The sequence below is a fragment of the Somniosus microcephalus genome, chromosome 3, assembly GCF_052327205.1.
Source record: "Somniosus microcephalus isolate GS21.2 chromosome 3, FLI_Smic_1.0, whole genome shotgun sequence".
Classification (NCBI taxonomy): Eukaryota; Metazoa; Chordata; class Chondrichthyes; order Squaliformes; family Somniosidae; genus Somniosus; species Somniosus microcephalus.
This window is the reverse complement of record NC_140989.1, coordinates 76,711,443-76,723,677: the sequence shown is the minus strand read 5'-3', so window position 1 is coordinate 76,723,677 and position 12,235 is coordinate 76,711,443. Positions and strand designations below refer to the sequence as shown.

Genomic DNA, 12,235 nt, shown 5'->3' with positions numbered 1-12,235 from the left:
TAAATGAGATGCGCAGAATTTGCTAGAGCAGGCCATGCGTTGGATTATTTTTTCTCACCCTTCAGCGACAATTATTTTTTTGCTGGAAGTGTGAGTTGATAACAGCGCAGCAAGGTCAACAGAGCATTTCAGACGTTGATGAACAACAGGACCAACAGTCTATCTCCTTAACCAATAAAATTTAAGGATAAAGATACTGAGAGAACAGCGGAGAAAGAAATAGGGTGAATTAAAGCCAAATTGGATACAGAAATAAAGGCCGCAATTTCGCTGACCAAGGTGATCCGGGGTGGCCGGGGTCGCTAGCGCGATTCCAGCCCGCTGCCGGCTCCAGCCCACACTCTCCAAGTGATTTTCCCCTGATTGGGTTTGTTAAGCCCGCCTAGTGCGTATCCCGGCCAATTGAAGGAAACGGGTCTGACAACGTCATTTGATGACGCGTCATCAGCCGGTTTCCTTAAAGGGACCATGTCCAAATTAATTTTGACAGTTGTGCTGTCACTGTTCTACAGCATTGAGGTGTTGCAAACACTGACGAGCACTGCACCCAGGCTTGCCCATGACTCCCTGCATATGCTTATTGAGGGAGTCATCGCACGCAGGGAGGTTCTCTTCCCTTCCAATGGGCGGAAGACATCTCCCCAGAAGACCTAGGCCACCTGTTTGCACATTGCACAGGAGGGCATGAGCAGGGATGTGTTCCAGAGGACCAGGCTGCAGTGGCACGAACCTTTCAATGATCTCAGTAGATCACGAAACATTACTGCCAAGCAACACTCAACCTCATCCTGCTGTGCCTCTCATCACATCCCCATCACTCTGCCTTCCCTACCCTACTGCCGCACATCCTTACTCATACCAACTTACCTTGCACCTCCACCCATCCCTCTCCATCTACATTATCACTTCCCCATCTCACTAGCCACCCCTCACACTCACCCTCATCCTACTGCAAGCATACCAGCTAACAACACACAAGGGTAGGCACTTGGGTGGTTTAGCTAATGTTCATGTAAAGTTTCTGTTAATGTTATGTCAAACATTGAAATAATTATTTTCAACACTTTTTGTGTTCTGGGACAGATTTGTGTGCACCTTTGGAAGTGGCTTAGTGAGTTGCAGTGAATGGTGAGACGTAACGGTACCCCCGCAATGCTGATGAGTGTGGAAGGAATGGCTTGGGCATTGTAGGGATGCTTTATGGTGTTGGTGTGGGGCGGTGCCAATCTGGCGCATCATGTGGCAGCCAGGGTGTGCAGCGTCAAGTGAAGTAAATCTGGCTATGGTGAGGCCTTCCCTGGCATCCCGGGCAGCAATCTGGTCAGGTGCTGATGCCCTGTGTCCTGTGCAGCATCAGTTGATTGCGGAGAAGGTTGGGATTGTTGGTGCTGCTGGTGTGCCCGGTGATGCTGGTGTTGGGGCTGATCGTGGTGGGATCCTGAGGACCAAGGTGAGGTTTTTTTCAAGGGCATCGATGCTGATGGAATAGATGGCAGGTGAGGTTGCGATGACAGAAGCGATCGGTCAATGGTGAGAGAGGTTGTTCCAATGAGGTGACACTGGATAGAGAGTTTGCTCCAAACACTTGCTAGCTGCATTAACCTCAATCAGACTTCCAAATGCAGTAAGCAAGAGCTTCTAACCTTGGAAAGTAAAGACCTATGAAATGGGAGTTTTTATAGACCATTTACAGCTGTAAAGTTAGTAAATCATCTCATGCTGACACAACACCCGACTTCCTTACCTGACGTGATCCCCGAGCAGCGGGGAAGCCGTTGACGAACTCTAAAAATCTAAAGGTAAGCTTAAAATAAGACTTAATTGCCTCTTAACAATGCATTTAATGATCTAAATTGTCTCCCCTGCCGCTTGGTGTCTGGTCTGTTCAGTGCTGATAGACCCGAAACCTGGGAGATTTGCATGGAGGCAGGTTGACAGCGGGTTCCCGACCCGCTGTCAATCTTTTCTATTTTGACAGCTGACCCGCCTCTGATCCCGCCCTCTCAGTGCCAATAAAATTCCAGCTCTAGAGAGAAAAGAAAGATTGGATTAAGAGAGAGACAGAAAGGAAAAATAAGAGAAAACATTAAAAATTTAAAAATCTAATAATTTATTACCTGCAGGCGTGAATTTCCAGTTTGGGCCTCCGAGATTGAGCAGCATGTCAGGACCATTAATCACCCCAATTACAGGGTTCTTATGCCCTAAAGTAGCAGTCCGAACTTTCTGCGGCGAGTTTAATTCGTATTTATGCGCAAATCCAGCAATTTCTTGAAACTCACGGGGAGGTTGATAGCGAGATCCCGTGAATTGTGAATCGCACAAATTGCAAATCAGCCAGCAGTTTGCAGTGATTCACAATTCACGGCATATCTCTTCCTCGACACAAATTGTTGTTTTTTACGCGCTAATAACGGCGTGCACCGTGAACTCACCGTTATTTTCCCCGCAAATTCTCGCCTGATATGTGGTGGGGACCAAAAGCCAGTGCAGATCTGTAAGGATGGGGGAGTGATGGGGAGCAGAATGTAGTGCCTTACACAATATATGCAGCAGAGTTTTGGACCAGTTATAAAAAGTTCTTGGACTACATTAGTAGGATTTCAGATGATCAGATTATTATAATGTCCTTATTAATGTTCTAAATTTTAATGGTTACGTTTTCACCAAAATGTTTTTATTTTTACATCAATTGTTTGAAATAAAAACCTGAATAGTGATTCTAACATCAATGCTTCAACAATTGTGAGAATGACAGGGATGGATGCTTGAGGTGCTTATACTTTTACATGGTAAATCTACAGTGCCTTGTTACTCAGCAGAAACCAAAACTGAAGACTGAAGACATTGTGGTCAAAACAGGAAGGTGCAATTTCTTCATTTGACTTCAGGGACTGAGGTATTTTGTTAGAGGATTTAAAATAAACAATGCAAAATTTTGGTCATTTTGTTTTGGAGCTATGTAAACAGCATAATTAGAAGCAATATTTATATGTTCAATATTCAAAACATCCAATAACATTCTAGAGCTCTGCTTCATTTAAGTTCAGTCATTGGTAGTATTTCTGTAATAAGAAGCACCTCTAAAAATTCAAATCAAATCAAATCAACTTTTATTGTCATTGTTAGTGCACAAGTGCAGTACAACGAAATGTAGGCTTGCGGCTCCCGAGAGTGTACATTTAGATTAATTTTCAGTGAATTTATGATATTTTTGTCTTCTAATGCTTGTGCTTGAAGTCATAAATGTTCAAAGAAAGGAGAAACTAAAGTGTCCAAAACAATAATTTAATACTAAAACTTATGAAAATGTAATGCATGTATAATGAGGTTGCAGTTTATTAGCTGTTTTATAGGAATATACCTGATTTGAGGTTTTAGATAACATAATTTTGCCATTTTGGCAAATTGTAATGCAAGATGGAGATGATTAGTGACACTAAACAGCCTGAGTTGGTGCACAGTGTATCTGCCACTACAAACAAAGGCACTGACCTGAGGGGACCAGGCACAGAGGTTTGTAAAGCTTCTGACACAGGATAGATTTCTTAAAGGCAGCTGCATGATTTCAGCAAAAAAAAAGGAAGGTTGGTAATACACAGAAGGTCAAACAGCATCTGAAGGAAGAGTAAGTAACCTTTCACAGAACTCATCAGTACAACCTTGGTATTTATTTAAACAGATTCCTTCTTATAGGTGATGGTGATTGTGGGTTATACTTCCTCCTGGCTAGTACCCCAGCCTATGTATAGTTCTGTTGATTAATGGTCACTACATAAGAGAGAAAAATCATGTTGATTAGTAAATAAATAACTCCATCCAAGGTGTCCTCAGCTTAAATTGATATTTTATTTTCACATATACTGATGTTCAACAATGTGAAGTAACTGTTCCTGCAAGAGATGAAAAACAAAATATTATTGATGCGATTGAAGAAATAATTTTCAAAAACATTAGTTTTATTTTGCACATGTTAAAAATATAAGCTACATGAGAAAGTAAGAAACAATATGATTCTTGTATTTAGAAAAATAGACACAGGTATTTTAGGTGATGTACAATTAAATTAAAATAAAAAATATAATTATACACTGCAGATAGTGTAGAATGAAACAAAAATCATACATATACAAAACTGAAATAATTACAAGACTGTGAGGTATAACCAGCGTACCACAGACCAGTTGGAAACAATTGCTGAGGACACTTTTAACAAGTTTAAATGATTGCTATTGTAGAACCTGAGAGCTGCATTTAAAAATATAAAAGTAACACAGCTACTGCCAAACACATGGATAATTCTTTAGTGCTCAAAAACAGAGTTAAGCATTTCCTATTTCCAAAATACGCTAACTTCAGTATTTGTTTTTGCAAGGCCATCACCAAGAAATAATTTTGACTGACAGTTTGATCAACAACTAGGCAGAGCACGAGGGTGACAATAAAACAGGACAATCCTCACATTCAGGTTTTCACCCAATGAAATCCACCAACAAACCATGCTTTGAAAAAATATTTTTATTAACAGTAGTTTTTGTTTTTTGGGAGGCAGAAGGGGTTAATTTTTCAAACAATTGCGATTCAAAGAACATGGATCACTCTCCTTCAAGCAGTTTGTTTTCGCAAGGAGGGAAATTCACTTTTTGTTTTCCTAAAGAATAATATATAAATCTGTTTTTTTAAATTTAAAAGACAAATCACAGCAAAATAAATAGTGGTAAAATACCAAATATGTAAAAATACCGGTGTGAGATCCACCAACAATATAAAAAAGGTTCCAAATATAATTCATTCTATGATCCTTTATACAGTCGTGTAATAATTGTGTTGTAATTCAGTAACGTGCCAGAGTTATGTCATGATGTAGTGCAGTCATGTGGCACCATTCCTCCTGTTTCATTTGTCTACTGGTGTAAAAATCAGTTACGTAAACCAGATGACATAAAAACAGAGACATGTACCAATGATTAGACCCTGATCTTGTGTTAAAATTGTCAATTATATATTGTGGTATAATATTTAAATTTAGGGGTGCTGATAGAAAGGAGGAAATAGAAAGATTTATTTTTTAATATAATGAGCACTGTCTAAAACTCACTTCAATTAAAACTTTAATCTGCTGCTATAATAACCCCAGCACAATTAAAATAATATCTGAATCCAGTCCAGTCCTGTTATTCAAGGATTATGAGATCTCTTCATTCCCTGGAGAAGATCAACATCCCACTGCTACCTAACGGATAGAAAAAATATATAATAGATATCTATGTGTATGAATACACATTATGATAATGTATGATCGAAATCTTAAGAAAGGCCATGCTGGATTTCTATCTATCCTGCTGCCATCTCAATTACCAATAGTGCTTTTCACTCCAAATTCAAATTTAAATCTAAATTAGAAAAGTACCTTGTAAACAGGGCTATTGACGCCATGGGTGAATTTAGTGTTACTGTCAGACACGACAGCCAGAAGCAGACAGTTTGTAACGACACCACCACTGGAACCACCTGCTTTCTAAATTTCCCTGAAATCTTTTCCACCACCACTATCTGCAGCGCCTCATGTATGGCTGAAGCGGCATCTTTGTATTATACGAACAGTCTGCTCCATAATCAAATACCATCTGTCGCTACATCTGAACCTAGTTTTAACATCTGTGCTTTCTGGTTTTAACAAAGCTTTAAAAACCAATTCACAAGTTTCACAGTCCACTGCCTGGATACAAAATTACAAACTCAAATGTGTGTTTTCAAAAATTTGTTAATGTATTCTTACACTAGAGTTTGCAAATCGTCGAGGTGTTCCCTCTCTGAGGTATTTGTGAGATTAAATACTATTCGCCTCAGCTTGGGCAGCCAAGTGTAAAGGAACAACACTTGTTCCTGGGAGCTGCAGCAACCTTTGCCTGTGCCAATGGAATCTGCACATGCCAATTGAGAAACGGCAAGTTGATCAGCACTGCAAACCTCTTATTTTGAATGAGACTGTAAATGCAGTCATGATGGGGGAGTACTAATTGGTGTAACTACTTTATAGGACTGTACCGTAGAACAAATGGTAATGTAAAATCTACAGAATGTTCTTTGGAGGTTGTTACAATTGAAAGCCATAGTGCTTTTGTAGCTTGCATTTTATTCCTTCTTTATTCCCTTGCGCACACTGATCCCCTGACCAGGGGTGTGAATTGATAGACTTCTGTACAGCTTTCAGCAGATTGTCAATTGACCAGCAGGAGGCAGACAAAACTAAGGTGGAAGATGATAGAAAACACATTGTTAAGTGGCAAGTACCAAGATTAAAAATCAACTACCGTAAGGTGTGAGATGAGACAAGCTCAGCTGCTCTCTGGGTCACAGCTAAAGAAATCCTTAGTCATCAGTCCTGACCAGCCTCTTGTCAGTTGTTTGCCATCAGTTGTATACTATGAAACCTGCCCTTGATTTCAGGTCACCCTGATTAAATAGAAGCAGAAGGATTTCTAATTTGATTAAATGAAACCTATACATGGATTAAACAGCCATATGCTAATGGAGAAACAGTCCCTGGTAAAATTTAGAGGTTATAAGTAAATGGAACGTGTAACTAAATTTAAGTTGCTCTGTTTAAATGAAGTTTAGATCATTATTTAATTTACCATTGTTGGATTTAAGTCATCATTTCAATATTTTTAGTTTGGATTGAACAAAGACCTGCCTTTATGCACCAGTTCAATTTATTTCGAATGGTGACTATCTTTTGTGGGTTTCTTAGGTCACATGTTCACAGTTTAGATGGAGAAACTCTTTTCACATTCAATCTCAAGCTTTCAGGATATCAATTCTACCATGTTCTAGCTACTACATCCAGCTGTTGTTTAGAGGAGTCCATCCTCCTGGTCTCCACCTCCCCTTTTGATGGCCATTCCAGTTGTTGATCATTCTGTGTAAAGAAATACTTCCCAACATCTGTCCTAAATTTGCCCTTCACAACAACAGAATCTGTGCCCTATTGTCTTACTGTCTTGGTGTGTCTGAAACTATCGTTCCATATTTGCTTTATCTATCCTATCAAGTATCTTATATTCACCTACAAGGTCCTTTCTGAGACATCTCTTTTTGAAGCTGAAGAGCTTTAGCTTATCAAATCATTTTTCATGGTGGTTCCCTTTAAACACCAACAATCAACTTCATTGCTTCTGCACTGCCTCTCAGTCATAGGTGGGCCCCTGAGTTATGGTGCCCAGAGCTGTGCACAGTAACCAGGTGCAGCTGCAGCATGACTTCTGGATATTTGAACTCAATTCATTTGGCAATATAACCCAGCATCCTAGGATGTAGATTATCAGGCCCATGGGATTTATTGTCCTTCAATCCCATCAATTTCCCTAACACCATTTCCCTACAAATACTGATTTCATTCAATTCCTCTCTCTCATTAGACCCTATGTGCCCCGACATCTCTGGAAGGTTATTTGTGTCCTCCTTTGTGAAGACAGAACCAAAGTATGTATTTAATCGGTCTGCCATTTCTTTGTTCCCCATTATAAATTCCCCTGATTCTGACTGCAAGGGACCTACACTTGACTTCACCAACCTTTTACTCTTCACATATCTATAGAAGCTTTTACAGTCAGTTTTTATGTTCCCCGAAAGCTTACTCTCATATTCTATTTTCCCCCCTCTTAATTAATCCCTTTGTCCTCCTTTGCTGAATCCTAAACTGCTCCCAATCCTCAGTTTTGCTGCTTTTTCTGGCCAATTTATATGTCCTCTCCTTGAATCTTATGCTATCCCTAATTTCTCTTGTTAGCCACAGTTGAGTCACCTTTTTTGTTTTATTTTTATGCCAAACAGGAATGAACAAATTCTGTAGTTCATCCATGCGATCTTTAAATGTTTGCCATTGCCTATCCACCATCAACCCTTTAAGTAACATTCCCCAATCCATCCTAGCCAACTCGCGCCTCATACCATCGTAGTTTCCTTTTATTCCTAACATCTTTAGGTCTGGTTAACTTTTGCTTTGGCAAGTTCGATCCCATCAGGGAGCTTCCTATTTTTACTTCCAATGTACAGCACCTTGTATTTGTCCATATTGAATTTCATTCGCTACTGATCATCCCAGGGTGCTTACCTTGCAAATATACAATAAAACCCATGGGTTAGAAAGGGGGAAAATCAGCCAGGGATTCGTCTTCTGATTGCTATCCAATGATGCTGCTGGAAAGTGCATGCTCATCGACATCAGTAATGGACACGATCGGACTTTGCTATGATGTCCCAATGGTTGAAAAACCTGCCAACAATCTCTACCTAACCTGAGCTATGGAGGATGATTACTAGGGTGAGATACTGGAAGGTAGCCAGTATCTGAGTGCTGGCAGGCTAGTCCACGCCAGGATACATCGCAGCCAAGCCCGATCTTCATCTCACCTGCTGGCCACAAACGTGCACTTGCCAATTGGGGTCACTGGGTAGTGAGCAGAGGTGAGAGCATTGCTGATTTATTCCCCCTCCATAGTTCAGGTAACTGCAGCACCCCAGATCAGATCGGCTAATCTGGCACAGAACAGCGATTGAGCCTGGCACCATCTGATCTGTAGGACTACACTAATCAATGCTTGGTTCAAGCTGTGACTTTCAATATTTAGATGCACGTATGAGGGCTAGCCACTTCACTCTTCGTGGTACCCGAAGGGTCACTATTACTCAGGGATCTACACTCTTTCAAGGAATCTCAATGAAGAGCAGAAAATTGGTGAAACAATAGGAGGGAAAAAGGTTTGCATTGCACTTGTTAGTCATACTATATCCGGTACAAAGGTCAAGCAGGCCTGGAAGTGGGTTTGCACCTGATGCCTAAACATCAGTTTAGCTTCAGTTATTCTGCACCATTCTGCATCATTAGGAAGTTGAGACCACTTTGCAGTAAAGCAAAATGCAAAGTACAACCGGATCGGAGATAAAAAGTCAGTAATACTCACTTCAACATAGTTAATGACTACAATAATGTAAATGCCAATATCCACTTTTATATAATCAAAGGAATTCATGCAAGGAAATACGTATTCAAAGAGTGTTTTGCATATTAAATACATGTTGTCTGAAGTCCAGAGTTTTCCTTTAGTTTAGTAGCACATGGTTTTAAAAAGAAGCAACAGCTGCTTCAGAATTGAGTCAGACTTGTGGACATCCATTGACTGAATGAGACCACGGAAGGCAAGAGAGAATTGATACACAAGGACCTTTTTTAAAAAAACATTCTTCAAAACTGACAGCTAGAAGACAGACTGACTGACAGTTAGAAAAAGAGCAGATTGAGAGGAAAGGAAAACAAAGAGCAATGAGTCACAAAAGGAAATGCAAAATTAAAGATCTGATAAAGCTTGGGACGTCATTATTTTAAAACAGGTGTAAAAGAGTAGCTGCAAATAAAGGATATATTACAAAGAAAAAAACAATTATCTCAGAATAAACCAGTGAAAAATATTTAGATTCCAGCACTAAAAGTCTCCCTTTGTGCTCACTGTTGCTACAGTCTAATTACGCTTAAACAATATCAGCAAGTTGACTTTCACTTGTTCCAGTTATCATAATTAGTTTCATTTGAAAAACCACATGCAGATAAATGCAACGCCCTCTTTAGATCTTAAGCTAACTTGTTTCATGTGACAGTGCACAAGGGAGTATATGTGACATGCCCCCCTAAGGGCTTCAACAGTTTAATTTATAGCTACAAGTGCAATTCTTAATTGTCTTGTTAATCTTTTATTTACTTTTCTTGACACTGGAGTGTTTAAAGTCTCATTTTAATCTAAACAAAATATTTGCAAGCTAGTCTGATCTTGTATTTCTGTCTCCACTGGGGAGGTATGACCTGGGAGTGAAAGAGCAGTATTTTCTGTGCAATAGATCCTTGTAGCTGTCCTTGATTTCCGTTTAAAGTACACGTATCATCTTCCTTGTATTCTTGAAAGGAAAACCATAACCATATCACTTAAAGCAGTGTGGAATTTGTGATTACATCCATAACTTTAGTGTGATTTAAAATGCTCTGTTGCCTACTGTCTCCAATATTGGCATATGAACACAACACATTCATGCAACAATACTTTATCCTCTCTTTTAAATAGGCTTGTGCCTCCATTAAAGTAGTGGACATGCAAATGTCATACAAATGTGTTATGAGTCCATATGCTAATATCACAAACAATCATTTCTAGGCTAAAAAGACTAAGGGGGTGATTTTCATTCAGAAGTCAGGAAGGAGGCGGGACTACAACTTTCGGGGTTGTAGTCCCGCCTCCATCGAGATGCGGCCAATCCATGCGATTTTAACTTGATTGACCTTGTTGAGCCCACCCAGTGAGCTCAGCAGGCCAATTAAGGGCCACCCAGCAACAGGTGATGTCACAGACTGAAATTTCATCTGTCAAGACGTTTCACAGCTGTTTGAAGCAGGCAAACACTGACGGTCTTACTTCTAACCTGAGTCCTTCTACACAGACTCAGTTAGAAATCTCACCGGCACAGAAAGCTGCAGGCTGTCACTTTTTGACAGTTCGCAGCCATTCTGCTTTCTGTGCCGGTTAGATGATGGACTCCTGAAACCTAGATGAAGGAAGGCTAAAAAGGTAAGTACAGGTAATTTAAACTTCTTTACACACTTTAGACACACCAAACACACTTACCTTTGCACTCATGCACCTATCACTCACCTGAACACCAACATGTTGACCCCTCCAAGCCCTTCAACCCGACAGCCCGACGACTCTAACTTGGTGTGGTTTGGAGCCGTCGGGAATCCCACACTTCAAGCTTTAAAATAGGGATTAGGCTAAAAACTGCCTGTTAACTACCTGTTAACAGGCAGTTAATTGGCACTAATCCCTTCCCGCCTCGGGTAGGCAGGTCCCAGTGCGGTGTGGGTACCCGCCTCCTTTGAAACTTACATGGAGGCGTGTTGGGGGCGGGATGGTGTCGGGACCCCCGAATTCGGGACTTTAACCCCCCGCATGCCTCCAATCCCGACTCCACGGGTCAATGAAAATCGACCCCTAGGCATTGACAGTCATCACAAGGCATGTTATGGTTTTCTCATTATCATTGATCCATAAATATTGTGTGTGTTATATTTCAAGGTATTTAATAGCACATGGGTACTGCTGGTGTTGATGTGAAAGGAGAATCTTTGCCATGGATGGAAATAGAAACTTTTTCTGGATTATTGATGAGTTGACCATTATTTCCAAAGAGCCAAATCAAGGGTGAAAATCAGCTTTGGCTTCAATCAATTCAAACTGTCCAATCTAAACTCAGAGCCAAAATAGAAAATGACAACCCCTTGTGCCAGTCATTTGTGTCCTGAAATAAATTACTTATTTCTTTAATTTGAATAGGCAATTGAAGATCAAATTAATTTGTCATGATAGTTTTTAATAACTGGCATTTTACTTAAGCCAAAGCATGGTTTTGAAAATAATTTAAATCAAGTCCATAAGAGTGAAAGAGTGGGAATGAAAAAAATGTGGGGGGGATTTTATTTTTCATTTATAAATTGCCACTTTCTCAAATGTAACACTGTTGAAAAGAAATGAGATGGAAAATGACAGGAAATATACATCATTCAATGCGAAAGTGGGGCCACCCCCAAAACAAGAAATTAACTTATAGAGCTTAGTTTTCATTCCAGTATGAATTGCAGCCAATATTGAAATCAGCTGATAGGATGTTAACGGACAAGGCAAAATATCCCAGCATCCATTCTTCAATTGTGGAATGATTTTACAGGTTTCATTAGCTCATTTCAGAGTGTGCTACAGAATCCCATTATCTAAACTATCTAGAGAAAGGGATCATTCAAAAATTTCTGCTAATCATGAGTCTCCATTCTGATGAGAATGTTTTCTGTTTAATGTGCATGCAGTACCTTTCACTGTATTCACTAGCAGTGCACTGTTGAGGGCAATAATAAAATCCAATCTGCTGTGTTAAGCAACAACAACAACTTATATTTATATAATGCATTTAATGTAGCAAAACTCCCAACGCGTGTAACTAGTGCAATATCAATAAAAACATTTTTGACACTGAGCCACAGAAGGAGATATCAGGACAGATGACCAAATGCTTGGTCAAAGAGGTAGGTTTTAAGGAGCCTCTTAAAGGAGGAGAGAGGTAGAGATGTTTAGGGAGGAAATTCCAGAGCTTAGAGCCTCGGCAACTGAAAGCACAGCCGCCAATGGTGGAGCGA

At 40.0% G+C, this 12,235-nt stretch overlaps 1 protein-coding gene and 1 long non-coding RNA gene across 2 annotated transcripts in view; one reads left to right on the top strand and one right to left on the bottom strand.

Moving 5' to 3' along the window:
• Nucleotides 1–1,979, bottom strand: part of LOC147121152 (uncharacterized) — a 38,318-nt gene extending 36,339 nt beyond the window's left edge. Inside the window, exon 1 of the long non-coding RNA XR_015077368.1 lies at nt 1,745–1,979. This is a non-coding gene — a long non-coding RNA (uncharacterized LOC147121152). The remainder of the gene's footprint in view (nt 1–1,744) is intronic.
• The window catches only part of prox1a (prospero homeobox 1a), a 203,161-nt gene that overhangs the window by 136,191 nt on the left and 54,735 nt on the right, over nt 1–12,235 (top strand). The window lies entirely within an intron of this gene.